We start from the raw sequence: 14,893 nt of genomic DNA, 5'->3' as shown, positions 1-14,893 counted from the left end.
TGGCCGAAAGCATTTTGTCGAGGCACTTGTAGCTCATGCATAGGAATCAAGCACAAGTGCCCTTGCAATATAATGGAGGCTTGGGCTAAGATAATATAGAGTTCTGAGGCTGAGAGCAGGAGGGCAAGCTCACTATTGCCGAAATGGGATCACCATGAGGAAGGCAAGGTCGCCATGGCCTAAATGGGCTGAGAGCAGGAAGGTCAAAAAGGGCTGAGAGCAGGAAAGCAAGCTTGCCATGGCCGAAAGAGGCTCAGAGAAGGTTTATGGGAGGACGGCCTCTGTGGAAAAGTAAACTCGGGCGAACGTTTTTAAATTTCGAGCTCATGAGGGTCCGCACTCTGGAGACCTGAGGCTCTGCCTCGAGTTGCCATGGCGTGGTGCTGAAATTAAACGGCGCTGCAGTTAATGGGCTGAGTACTTTTCTACCTGCGTTTTGCAGGCAAGGTCGCCAAGGCATCGCACGGTCCAGAGTGCTCCATTCCCATGCTGCGTTGATCCCATCTGCAGCTGCCCGTGTTAGTTATAGACGAGGAATAGCGACCCCATGTTGATACCTCAATATGAGTTTAAAAACATACGGGTCTCTCTCTCTCTCTCTCTCTCTCTCTCTCGGATAACATTGTAGGCTGGTAGAGGTTTTCTCTCTGACACAGTAAAGATATTGTCAAATTTAATGTTGCGCTGTCTCTCTCTCTCTCTCTCTCTCTCTCTCTCTCTCTCTCGGATCTACTGGAACTACTGAACACCATAATCAAACAACACAGGTAAGGGAACCCATCACGTCGCCTTTTCGGCCTTCATGTCTACGCTACATAGTTCTTTTTTCCTGCACCTTCTCACACTTGTCATCTACACCATTCCCAGCAGTAGCAAGGTTGTTTACCATTAGGGAGCAATCATAAGCATGGTGGAACTCGATGCTACTACTTGTTGGAGCATGGTGCTTCCAGCTCCATAGGAGATTCAGAGCTTGTTGCATAGTTGTGGTGATGCATCCAATGTTGAGGTGCACGGCTAACGGACACTGAGTGTTGAGCATCTCCTCTGCTACATTTGAAAGTATGCAAATCAGGCTGTTTCCAAGTTCTCAACATCAATTGACACTCCAAGTGTATCTGGCTCACACAAAGTCGCTGGCGCCAACACATCCACCCTCTCCTCTCTGTCACAACATCATCTCTGCGCTGCAAATCTAAAGCAAGGTAAGTTGTGGCGCTAGAGTGGCTAGAGATGTGGTGGTTTAGTGAAATTATGGTGAGACAGGCATGGGGTAAGCTTGGATGGCTTCGTAAGACTGGAGTCTGGAAACTGCTTTGCATGCAAATTATGTCCTTCATTTAAGATGCAAGTGATGGCACACTTTGGGTGTAGATGTTTTCTTTAGACGTAGACAGAATTTATGCTAGCCTTATCGTATGCATTTGATTGCCTAATGACATGATCAAATATTTTTACGCCAAAGGTCCCCCGTGCACATCTACATCTTTCTGATGACAGTCCATCTCTTGATGGATTTCCCTTGGCTTCACCACAATCCCTTCTTGCAAGACTGGAATTCAATGAGTTCCCTCTTCTATCTACAACATTGCCACCATGTTTGTGCCTACTCACTTCCAATCATATTATGAAGACAGGTCATCACTAGATCGAGGTAGCCTCAGCTTCCCTTTGGTAGATTGGGAGAGGAGACTCATCATCTGTACCAAGGCTGCTGAAGCTCAGCACAATAGTGCTCATGACCATTGCTCTAGGTCGCACAGCACACAAGCAGGCTCTCACAACACGCAAGATAGCATGGGAGTGAGAGTATTGGTCCTCTGTTCCTGCATATCCCCGAAATCGAGAGATAGAGAATGCATGGACCCGTGCAACTCTAATCCTGCCACACACACAGACACAAGTGCAAGGGTATGTCTTAATGGCATTTGTGTTGCTACCAAGCACTTGACAAAGTAATCGCATTTACAGACTGCTCTCTCTTTCTCTCTCTCTTCCTCTCTTCCACGTTGCTTGGACCGTAGGCTGAAAAAAGGTCTCTCTATGTATCTCCCTCTGTCCCTATCCCCAACATCTCACAGTGAGCCACACTCTCTGTATCTCTTCCCCATTGCTTGAACCGCGGGCTCTAAAAGATCTTTGTATATCTCTCCCTCTTTCGTCCCTGGGAAAATGTGTCTCAGCTTAATATCGTGCCGTTTTCAATTTCACAAATGTAGGTTGAGAGCAAGGGGACAGGGGCAGACGATGGAAGTGCAAAAGGAGGGGGTTGCAAGATTGGTTCAGGACATTCAAATTGCATGTGAAGGAGAAATTTCGTCCCAAAATAGAGAAAATAGTGTAAACACTTGAAAAATAAATCTAATTTTTGAAAATTTCCTCTCAACAAATTCAAGAAAAGAAATTTTGTATGTTTAGAAAAATGGGTTTCCCGAATATTGCCCCAGGATCTCACTCCTATTAATCAAGCACATCGAGAAAAATTTGTTACATTTTGTTGCACCTGCGAGGAAGATTTCTTGGTTGGCTTTTCAAAGTGGAGTCCATGACTTGGAGAACATTGAGTGCAAAACATGCACGATGCACATCATGGCTATTGGAAGAATCTAATGCTCACACAAACACACTCTTTCTTAGGTTGGAACTCCAACTTGGCCTATTTTTTGCTCTCTTTCTTTTTTGTCTATCTGAGGTCTTATTGAATCTACTACGACATGGGATCCACTTTTATAAGGTGTCACACCTCCCTCCTCGATGTAGCTTCCAGGGTAGGCCTCGTGATTTTATCACCATTTCTTGCTAAATCTCATTCGGATTTTTTCCTTTTCCCATTGTCTCAAGCGGCCATTTTTGAATTCCAAGTGGCTCAAGAGGCAGACTTTTCTTGAGCATTGCTTCATCTTATTCGCAATTCGTGCAAACAAATGTTTTGGGTCTCGACTCACAATAAAGCTTTTGGTCCAGAAAATGTTTTGGGTCCAGAAAATGAATGTATGGCGCTGCGGATCCCTTTGACCCCTTTTGCTATATGAAATTGAAGTTATATTGAAATTTGAGCTAGTCTCAAATTCTTCTTGAAAAAACTTGAGGCAACCATAGTTTGATTTGAACACGTTTTGGTTTTGGATAAAGCGAACCTGGTTACAACCTTTTTCCTAACACAAGAAAATAAGGGTACATTTTCAACTCTTCCGGATTTTGGGTCAAAATTTGAGGGATTCACTACTATTTACACTCAAACTTGTTAAATTTTGCTTGTTTTCTTCAGAACAAGCTTGAAATCTAGACAAGAGTTTGCAATTTTAGCTACTTAAATGTACACTAGATCCCGGTTTTTACCTTGATTGTCTAATAGCATTTTTGAGAATGCTACAAGGAGACCTATGCCACTTGGTAGAAACTCATTGGAGGGAGATAATTAAAGATAGAGATGGCAAAAGATATGTGTGACCGAAAGAAAAAGCTATGGTAGTGAGCTAATTGCGGAAAGGCAAGGCAAGGTGGAAGCAAGAAGAGAGGAAGGGGCCGTGGCATTAGTCAGAGGAAGGCACTTGGAAAGCATGGAAAAAAAGGAGGCTTGCACTTTGAAGGAGGTCATCATCATGAGGGGAGGAGATGATTTGATATCACGAGAGGGAAGGCAAAGGGCATCTGGTAAGCGTGAAGTAGAGAGGGCTAAACAGGAGAGTGTTCACAAAGCATTGGAGAAGTGGCCAACTGAGAGGCACTTGTAGCACTAGAGAGGAGGAGACTTGTGTGTTGTGCAAAGGAGGCAGCTAGGGGAAGGGTTAGGACAGAGCCAAAGGGGACGCCAAGCTCCGTACATTAACAATAATTTGGTAACCTAACATGACCTAAAAGTGTCCTTTCAGGGTTTTGGGAAAAAAAAATCCAAAACCATAGTAGATCCACTCATTTTGAAAAATCCTTTCATGAGCTTATAGTTCAAAGACTATTGGCAAAAATGAGAAATTTGTAAAATTTCTCATGCCTTAGTCACAACAAGCCTCCAAAGTTGATGGACCAGTGCATTTAGCCCAAAACAACCATTTCTTACGGTTGACTGCAGATAAATAAGAGGAGGAGTTTTTGTTGGGCATGAGATAAAATTCCCTGTTAACTTCAATGGGTTGGTGATCAGAACATATGGTTACTTTTGCCTCACTATATGTTTTTGGGGCAAAAAAATAGGTACAAAAAAGTTACATTTTTTCCATTTCTTACGGTTGACTGCAGATAAATAAGAGGAGGAGTTTTTGTTGGGCATGAGATAAAATTCCATGTTAACTTCAATGGGTTGGTGATCAGAACATATGGTTACTTTTGCCTCACTATATGTTTTTGGGGCAAAAAAATAGGTACAAAAAAGTTACATTTTTTCCATTCTACAAACCTATCATCAAAGTTTCTATAGTCACGTTCAATTAAGATACTGAGGCGGTGCGGGGCGGGCAGCCAGAGAGGCGACCTCTAAACACCCCTCAAGGCTCACGTGCTACTCAATTGGGCTGGGCAATCACAAGCAAGAAAAAAGCACTAACAAAACCCACAGTCAAACAAGTGAAGGGGCACCATCTAGTCATGGGATGTGAACTAGGACGCAAGAGAGATCTTGTCACGACCAAGAGGAGATGCAACAAAACACAAACAAACAATCTCACACCAAGACACACACCAAACGGAGCAAGAGAGAGTCAGATCAAAGGGAAGAAAGAGAGAGGAATGGAGTTTGTGCAAATACATGATTGACAACTTGCAAGGTAAGGTTGTATACTATCACAGAGCTTGCATATTCTAAACCAACAATTAGTGAATGATAAACATTGCTAGAACACACACATGTCTTAGGGTGTGGGAAACCTCTCACCACAACCAGGCTTACAATGAGCAAGAAACTTGGCAATGGAAACACACCCACTTTCTTAAACAAGCTCAAATGACGGAACTTAAAAGATACGAGTCACCTTGTATTCACCAAACCGCGCGGTAGAAGTGAAGGATGACAATTGTAGACCAAGACAAGCCTTTGAAGCACCTAAACCTCAAATTGTTGAAAATGAAAGACCATATACTATAATGGTTTTAGATAGGGCACTCACACTCTCTCACTTTGCAATGTGTAGCATCAAAGCTTCTCTCACACCAAGTGCGAGATTCACAAATTGGTTGCTAAACCTAAGTCTCTCCTCACGCCTATAGTGTTGGAGTGCTATGTGAAAGCTTGGAGATCGGTTTTACAAGAAGGTGAGGGGCCTATTTACAATTTGGAGACCGCTCTCTAACATTATTGAAAATCCTAATTTACAAGCTAACAAACAGGATTATGACTTTTTTTAATATCAAAACATTGTGGGCCTTCTTAGTGTGCTTAAGTGATGGATGTGGGCTCAAGAGAGCGCATTATTGATGGTAGATAAGATAAAAGTAAAGTTTTAAGGGAAGAGAGAGAGAGAGAGAGAGAGAGAGAGAGAGAGAGAGAGAGAGAGAGAGTTTTATTATATGCACATGAGGAAAGGTGCTTTTTTCGAGATGGGTTAATGGGTGTTGGTGTTAGTAGGTTAGTAGTTAGTTTTAGCAATTACTATAGAAAAAGTTAGTAATATATTTAGAACCATTAAAAGGACTTAAAGGATGAGAAAAGAGAGGTGAATGAGATGGGTGTACCCTTGAGATGGATGTTCTTCTTCTTCTTCTTTTCAAACATCCTCAATAGTTGAATCACCCCAAAGGCAATGAGGGTTTTGTTGATCAAAAATCTCCTTGCAGAGATTAAGTATGGTTAGATTGCTAATTTTTTATGCATTCCTGAAAGGATAGAATAAAATTGTAATATGGCAGTAATATATAGAGATATAGTGATGGTGGATGTAGATAGAGATTCAAAAGAGAGCTATGGGTGTGAGAGGGGAGGATAATGGTGAAGAGGGTGAGAGAAAAACATGGAAGTTCTAGGTTTGAATGAGGAAAAGATAAATGAGTGTGTGTCCGTGTGTGTGGAAGTAGGAAAGGAGGTGAGATAAGACTATGTGCTACTGTGAGCGAAGTGGACAGCCTAGGGTCCACCAAACAAATCCTATCTTATCCGTGGTAGCTCAAAAAATTATCAAAATTTTTGAGGTGATTATTCAGCTCTTGGTTTACATTTTGTCTTTGAACCATCACTTAAAATTTGGAGTGGAGATGGATATAAAAAAGTGCACTAAAATACCTAATTTTGTTCACAAAAAAGTCTTCAGTGAGTCCCCTTTTGTTGAATTTTCATAAGGCTCCAATGGTAAGCCCCTCCTTGCATGAGAGCATGACCTAATAGATTCTTAGGGGTTTGAAAATATGCATGGTTGTGGATTATCCACATAAATATAATATATGGATATGATGGAAAAAATAAACTAGTATATATAAACAACTCATAAAATCTAAAATAGTGTGAGCTATATTTATTTTTTATAGTGAATCAAATGAGGAGGGCTCTCATTTGTTTCTATTCATGTATATTTATTTACAAGAGTTAAGAAATAATACCTCTAGGAAATAGAAATTTAGTGAAAGGCAATGACTGATGGTGGTGAAAGGTATTTTTGAGGTTTTTCCTTGGAGTGGATTCACACCAAAAATAAGAGAATTTTGCATTAAATGATTTTTTATAGAGTACATGGTAACAAAGATCATGGTAATTATGAGTAAATGTACATAGCATACTTAGGTAAATAACACACACGTATGTATATATATTTAAATAAATGCAAAAAACACTTAGAATAAAGAATCCTATATTTAGGCCTAATATACAATGAAATGCTTATACAGAAAAAGACCATAATATATTTTGGCTTTTGTTTTATTTATTTATTTGGCTCAACTAGCCCAATGACTAGCTACGTTAGGGTTTTTAAGGAGATATAAGAAAAGTCCCCTAACTCACACCCGCCTATGTACAGTGAAAGGGTGAACACAACCATAATGTTTGGGTGATTTTTAAGGAGATATAGGAAAAGTTCACTAATTCAGATACATCTATGTACAATGAAAGGGTGAAGATAGACACAGTATTTGGGTGATTTTGGTAGGGTGAGGTAGCTCACTATGGAAATTACGAAGAGCCAAAAATGGTTATCACTAGCCCTCCTCCAAGAGGATGTTACATTCATGTACCATCAAAATGTATATTTTCCAACGAGATTGGTTTCGAGCTATTTGTGGTGTTTTGTGCCTTAAACAAGTCTTTTGTAGTTCTTCTTCACCTTGTCTTGAACTATTGACACAATCCAAACTACAACACTAATTACATGATGATATGGATTCTTGGCAATGCTCTTGTAGGGCCTTTGGTACAATGCGACTCAAGTAGGGCTTTACGTGATACCCGTTTGCCTTCTTGGAGTGCTCTTTGCCATTCAAGCCCATAAGCTGATAGTAACTTGAATTGAAAGCCTTCTTGACTATGTATGGCCCCTGTCATCTAGTTTCAAACTTGGCATCAAAACAATTTTCGAGTCGATTGTCATACCTTAGCACAAGATCTCCTTCATTGACGCCTTTGTCCTTCAGTTTCTTGTCAAGCTTCTCTTCTGCTTGCATAGAATTCCTCTTGTAGCACTTGTAAGATGCTTCTCTTTTCCACTCAAGCTCAACCAAGGTAAGAAGTTGATCTATCCATGCTTCTTGATTATCTATGTCCCTTTGCCGTGAAGCGACATTGTTTGAATGTTGAGCTCAATTGGTTGCAAAGACTCTTGACCATACACCAAGTGAAATGGTGTGAGCTCTGTGTCCTCCCTGTATGTGGTTTGATACGCCCACAAGACACCATCCAAGAAGTCATCCCATAATCTTGTCTTGTTTTGCACCATCTTTCTAATGATGCCTGCAACAAACCATTATCCTTCTCCATCAAAGCATTTGACTGTGAGTAGTAGGGTGTGCTATGAAGATGTAGAATGTGAAGCTCTTCACAAACTTCTATGAGTAAACCCTTCCTGAATCCTGGAGCATTACCAGAAATAATCTTTAAAGATGTGCTAAGTCTAACCACAAATATTAGTGTAGAAAAACTTGCTCACTGTTTTTCCATTTACCCTTGCCACACTTTGAGCCTTCTACTCACCTGATCATGTAATCTATAGCCACTAGAATGTAGATTTTACCATTTTTTGTTCTAGGAAGAGGACCCATAGCATCAATGGCCCACTTTTCAAAGGGTCCATTTGCAAGCACAGTTTGCCTTGGACCATGTATCAATCTTCTATTCCCATTCACATGACAGTTGTGAAAACTTTTACACCAATGTTGGACATCCACATGCAGGCTTGGCCAAACATATCCCGAAAGCAAAATCTTCTTCACGGTTAACTCTTGGGCAAAATGACCACCACCTATTTCTTCATGCAAACCTTTTAGAATGGCTGGAATTTCCTCGATAGTTGGTACTCTTTTGCACACTTGATCCTTCCCTCTTTGACATATGGAGTCTTCTAGGAAGAGATAGAAACTTGCCTTCTTCATGAACCTCCTCTTTTGAGCTTTTGTGAAGTCTTATGGAAACTCGCCCTCCCAAATGTAGTCAATAATGGGAGCCAACGACTCCCACCCCTGGTATCTCGGTTTCTTGACAGTTGTTGCCACCATGATGATATGCACTTCTTTCTCAACACATGTAACTCCTTGTTGTGCAAGTAAATCAGGGTTTTTATTTATTTTTCCTAAGAATATGATATAGCTGCACTTCTTCAAGCTGATTAAACAACCTACGAATAGACTGAAATTTTATCCTTAGGCTTTCATTTTTTCATGCCCAAATGCCTTAGATCTGCTTCATAATGAGAAGCGCATCCCCTTTTACAATGAAACGTTGTATACCTTGGCTGATGCACATCTTCAAGCCATGAAGTAGTATGTAGTACTCTGTTTCATTGTTGCTAGTGACAGCCGCTTTTCAATGTTTTCTCCACCTCTCTTTTGGTATGAGCTTGGTGGCAAGGCTTCAAGGACCCTAAGAGGAGAAATGACCCGATGCATTAAATCCATGTTTTTATTTTGTACATAGCTAGGGTTTTGATACATTTTGATCCCGGAAATAAGGAGAGGTAGGAACAAACCCTATGAAGAAGAAAAAAAAAGTAAAAATCACTGGATGCAGATTCTACCCGATGGTCACTACAGGTGAAGAGTAAAAGTCAATAGTGAAAGGGAGGAGAATCTTATGCATTACGGAATTGGAGTCAACGAAATATTATCAAATTCAAGAATAATTCACTTATGGACACAAGGCTTGCACATGAAGTCAAGACGGGACCACCTGGAAGACTTTTGGAAGGGAAAAGACGGACACATATTTTTGTGGGATTTTTCTCTATTTTTATATTCCGAATTGAAAAATATTTTCAAGAGTAAAGTTGTAGGCGTTGAGCTGATATTTTGGCTCCTTTTTTTTATGATTTTTGGAGCTACGGTTTGGGAGGTATGGCCAAAATGATGGAGCCTATCTGTCCACTTGGGAAGAAGTCATGGCTATCCAACTACACATACCGATTTCCTATAGGTTTCTCACCATTATTGTTGTATTTTCTCTTAATTTGTCAAGATTATCTCAAATATTATAAGGAAGCTCTTGGACTCAAGCTATGGAAGGTGGCATGGAGACAAAGCTCGCCATGATGAAGGAAATTAGGAGGAAATTGGTCAATAAGCAGGGCACACGGAGCTCTCTCATTGGGGGAATGCCTCTAACTAAGGTCACTTTGTAATAACTCCTTTTGCTTATAATCTCTTCCCTAGTCACTCTCTTGGCCTATAAAAGGAGGCATTCTCTTTTGCAAACCAGCACCACACACACTACACACACACACACTACCCCATATGCACACTATCCCATACCCACTTACACACCCTTGTGCTATGCTAGTAGCATGAACCCTAATCACAACACCATCACCATCACCATCACCATCACGATGCACAAAGCACCATATCTCCACACACTTGTAATGAAGGATTGAAGACATGATTTCAAGAAGAAAAATGATGGCTACACTCATGATATTCCTTGCCATCAACTACCATCCCTCAATTATGCTTCTTACGGTCTTGTTCCTTTCTTATTTTCTTTCCCTATGCTTCCTACGGTCTTGTTCCTTTCTCATCTTCTTTCCCTATGCTATCTATTTTATTCATCTTTTGCAACAAGCAATCACACTCCATCTTGGTTACATACCTTGTGTCGTTTGGGATACACTTCATTGTGAGTATGGTTTATGCTTGTTATTTCCATTTAGCTTATGTTAAGATGTGCGGATTTGCCACCATACACACACTCTTCTCCCTCTCATATTCCTATCATCTTGCTACTTGCATCTTAAGGTGTGTGGATTTGGCACCTCTGGTATGATAAGTGAGCATATTTGTATGTTTCCTTTAACTCATTATCTTCCTTACTCCAAGCACGAGTAGCAAGCCCATTCTCACTCACTCACCATTTCTGTCATCTTGTTTTCCGACCACCCCATCCCACACTTGGGCGTGGATCTTGAAATTGTTTTTGATTGCATGTTTGATTGTGTATATGTATGCATCCTAGCCGCATATCTTGCTAGGTGGTGCCCCTATTGTGTACCTCCCATGATGAGGCAATCGTGCATGAGGCAATCGTGCATAGTCTTGGTGTAGAAGCCACCTGGTTTGTTTTGCACTTCCGCCTCTCACTAGTTGAACCTGGTAGATTGACCTTCTCCTTCATGACCACCTCTCCACTTGGGTTAAGCAACACTAGCCACCCCCCTGCTTTTCGTGTGGCTCATCGAAAAGATCCATCAAAGAACAAGGTAAAAGCATTAGGAATACTTTTTGGTGGTGGCAATGGTAGGGTCTTTACTTCAGAAACCTTAATCTCCTTTTCATGCACATTATCAGTGAGAATCCCTTGCAATTATGCACGCACACTATCTTCTACCTTGCAAGTGTATTGGAATGCTCGCAACTCCATTATCCACTTAGGGATCATAGTACTAAGATTCATTTGAGATGACACCTAATGGAGTAAGTTTTTTGCAGTGAAGATTAAAAAAGGTTTTGGTAGCAAGTACAATCTAAAATTTCTCATCGCAAACATGAGAGAAAGCATCATGAGTTTTACCTCCATATAGCCTCTCTCCAAATCATTCATGACCTTACTAGAAAAGTAGATGGGTCGTATCCTGGTACTGTGGGGATCTTGTTGCAATAAAACTGCACCATTGTTTCCTTCCCAACACTAGAGCTAACAAAGAATGTGTACTCCCAACAAGAAGGCCTGAGTGTTGGTAGCTCTGACAAAATGACTTTAATGTTACAAAAGTACCCTTCTAGCTCATCTGACCATGCAAATTCTACTGGTTGTGTCAACTTTTGCAAAGGATGAAGGAACTCAAAAGCTAAATGAATGAAGTGTGACATATACTTTACCTTTTAAATGAATGAGATGACGTCTTTGAGATTCTTGGGTGATGGGAGCTCAATAAGAGCCTTTGCCTTTGAAGGATCCACCTCAATGCCTTTATAGGATACCTCATGACCAAGCAAGATCACTTCATCCTCACCTATGTGGCATTTGTCAGGATTGAGCTGACCTTCCATGTCATAGAGATTCTTTAAACCTTCTTCTACCCTTTGTAGACGCAATGATTTTGAGCTATAAATGCAAAAATCATCAATAAAAACCCAAATGGAATTTCCAAAGAATGCTTGAAACACCATGTTCATGAAGCGTTGGAAATTTGTAGGAGCATTTGACAGTCCAAATATAATTACTTTGAAAGCATAAGAACCCCAAGGAGTGATAAAGGCTGTTTTCAATTGATCCTCCAATGCAGTACCTATCTGAAAATAACCTGAGTAGCCATCACACACAATGTACTTCTCCTGACCAACTACCTCATTTAGTATCTCATCCTAAAATGGAGGGGAAAATGATCTCTTTTTGTTGCCTCATCCAATGGGCGATAATACACACACACCCTCCACTTGCCATTCTTCTTGGAAGTGACAACCATGGGAGAGACCCATTCTGAATTCTCCATTGGATAAATGAAACCTTCTGCTAGAAGCCTTCTTATCTCCTTAAGTAGAGCTTGCTCCTTGGTAGAGCTCCTAGCCTTTGTAGCTTCTAAGCTTTAGGTGTGGCCTTAGGCGTTAACTCAATCTTGTCCTGAACAACATCTACTCTACGCACATCTATGTAGTCTTTAGCAAAAAGCCTAGGAAACTTCCTTTGCACACATTTGAATTGCTCTCTTTTGTCCTTTGTAAGTGTTGTTGATAGCATACCTTCTATCATACATTTATCTTCCACACCTTGGTTCTCTTGGGGACCTATCTCTTCCAAGCCTTGACAAGAAGTCTCTTGGTTGCTTGGCTTCAATGTTACACCCATGACTTTGATGGAAGACTCCTCTTCAGTAATGCTGCCGCTACTTTCTTCTTTTGAAGTGCTATTGGTCTAGTATTCATTCCTCTCACTTTGTGATGATTCCTCATGGAGCTCCTCTTAATATTGCTCGTTCCTGTAAAAAACAACCTTCGTATGATTGTCATTCTTGCAAATCAACTTTCCACTTTCCTAATCTAGCAAAGCTCACATTTTCATTTGCCATGGTCTTCCTAGGATAAACGGATAGTCATTTCCTTTGGTAGACATAACATAGAAATCCACTCCCTTCTTAATGCCAAAGGCCTCCAAAAAAACAATTTTACAAATACCTACGCACCTAGCCTTGCTATTGTTTGCCAATTTTATTTAGATTTCTGGTGTCTCATGGATATGCATGCCTAGTCTCTGCATAAGTCCCTCTTTCATGATCCAAATTTGTGCACCCCCATCCACTAGACCTTTTCTAAGTATCCTTCCTTTGATGTAACAGTCTAGTAGTAGTGTAATGTTCTCATTCATTTCAACAATTTTCACAACAAGCACACTCTCTTTTACCTTTCTCCTAGTTCTAAATGACTTTGTTAAATCCCTCCTAACTTGTGGACATAATGCAAGAAATTGAGGCCATGAGATATCAGGACCTTACCTCTCATGTCTTCCAACAGGTTGTATGGAGCCATACCATGTCCAAGGGGAAGTCTTGGAGGTTGATACGACATCGAGTCCTCTTGGATTCCTTGGAATCCTTTGCCTTCTTGCCTCGTCCATGATCACTTTGTGGTGTGATTCCTTCTTTCTCCTTACCTTGTCCACAGCCATGCTTAATGCCATTTTATTTTGTGTCAATCTCATTTAAATTTTCCACCTCTACCACATGCACATTTGGGTCTGGGAAAGGTGGAACTCCTTCCACTCCTCATGGAGGTGGTCTTGCTCCATTTGGACTTTGTAGAAGCCCTGGTTTTTGACTAGTTCCTTCACCTGCATTCATCACTGGGTAATTCAAGTTAGGTCCCCTTGGCTCCCCATGGAGACAAGGAGAACTATATATCCCATGTACAGACTCTCCGCAATTCCACCATTGTAGTGCTTGGGTCGTGGCTCTCGCTCCTTAGCTTTCTTTGTTTGTTCCTTGGGACCTACAGCTTGTGCAAGGTGAATTGACAAGCTTCTCAAGGACTCATTTAGCTTCTCAATCACCTCACTTGTTACCTTAGGAATCTCTCCAGCTGTTGATGCTTGCAACTTTCCTTTGGGTCTAGGAACTCTATTGGAACCTCTTCCCTTAGGCACTTGAGTTTTCTATACTTCTCAAGTAGTCCTAGTTTCAGCAGCATCAAAGGTAGCAGGTGCATCCTGAATGCCGGAAAGAGACCGGCCATGAACCTCTTCTTCTTTAGAAACTTTACACCATCACCAGGGCTGACAACATTTCTCACCCATATAGCCCAAAGATGTAGAAACTCTTGTTTATACATGAAGTAGTCATCTAAGTCTTTTTTCTTGTGCAAAACGATGTCTTGCCATAGATTTTTTGTGGTTTGAGAGTCAAAGAAATATCTCTTGAAATGATCAACAACTTCCTTATAGCGTCCCTTAACCTCTTGAGATAGAGAGTCAAACCAAGTGCTATCATCCTTCCTCAAAACTATCTCAAACATTTCTAAGCATTCCTTGTCTCCTATCACTCGTTTTATGCGCAAGTCATTTTGAAATTTTCTAGAAATAGCTCGGTATCCTCGTCGAGCTCTCCAAAAAAGAGAGGATATCCTGACGTTTGGCATTGGACCTCCATCGAATCAATTTCAAAGTAACAACACATTTTTTTCTTTCTTAAAAAGATCTACATAATATTGTTTTCTTTATTGCAAGCTACTCTACAATAAAATAAAAATATGTGAATCAAATGATCTATGATAGTCAACAAGAGGCATGACAGGGTTTGGTGACGCAAGAATTTCTCCTACTCTTTGGACACCAAACATGAACACCATATGTTGTTGAAAAAGGATCTTTCTACTAATTACAACGTTTATTCTAATCTGTGGAGTGAAATGGAAGGCAAAAACCTGTATTCATGGGCCGTTCTCCATGGTCTATGCATGACCTAATTCTTAAAACAAAACAGAAATATAGACATCCAAAACTAAGGTCAAAAGTAATGAGAGACAAAATTAAAGAATTTATCAAAGCGTTTATCTCAGATAACCTCAGAGGACCCAAAATTCCACGAATTACTCGTTGACATTGTAATTTTGTGCTTACAATGATATGCGCCTTTTTCTAAAAGCTATGCATTCAGACAATATGTAATGACAATAGGCACAAGTCCCTCCTCAATAGGGGCACCAAAATTGAGGCGGTCTGGGGCGGACAACAAGAGAGGCGACCTCTAAAGACCCCTCAAGGGTCCGGTGATGCTCAATTGGGGCTAGGGCAATCGCAAGTGTAAAAAAAGTAATAACAAAACCCATAGCCAAACAAGTGAAGGCA

This window comes from Adiantum capillus-veneris, chromosome 16 (assembly GCF_014529385.1).
Source record: "Adiantum capillus-veneris isolate H3 chromosome 16, ASM1452938v2, whole genome shotgun sequence".
NCBI lineage: Eukaryota > Viridiplantae > Streptophyta > Polypodiopsida > Polypodiales > Pteridaceae > Adiantum > Adiantum capillus-veneris.
The sequence above is the reverse complement of the archived record's forward strand: the minus strand, read 5'-3'. Positions refer to the sequence as shown.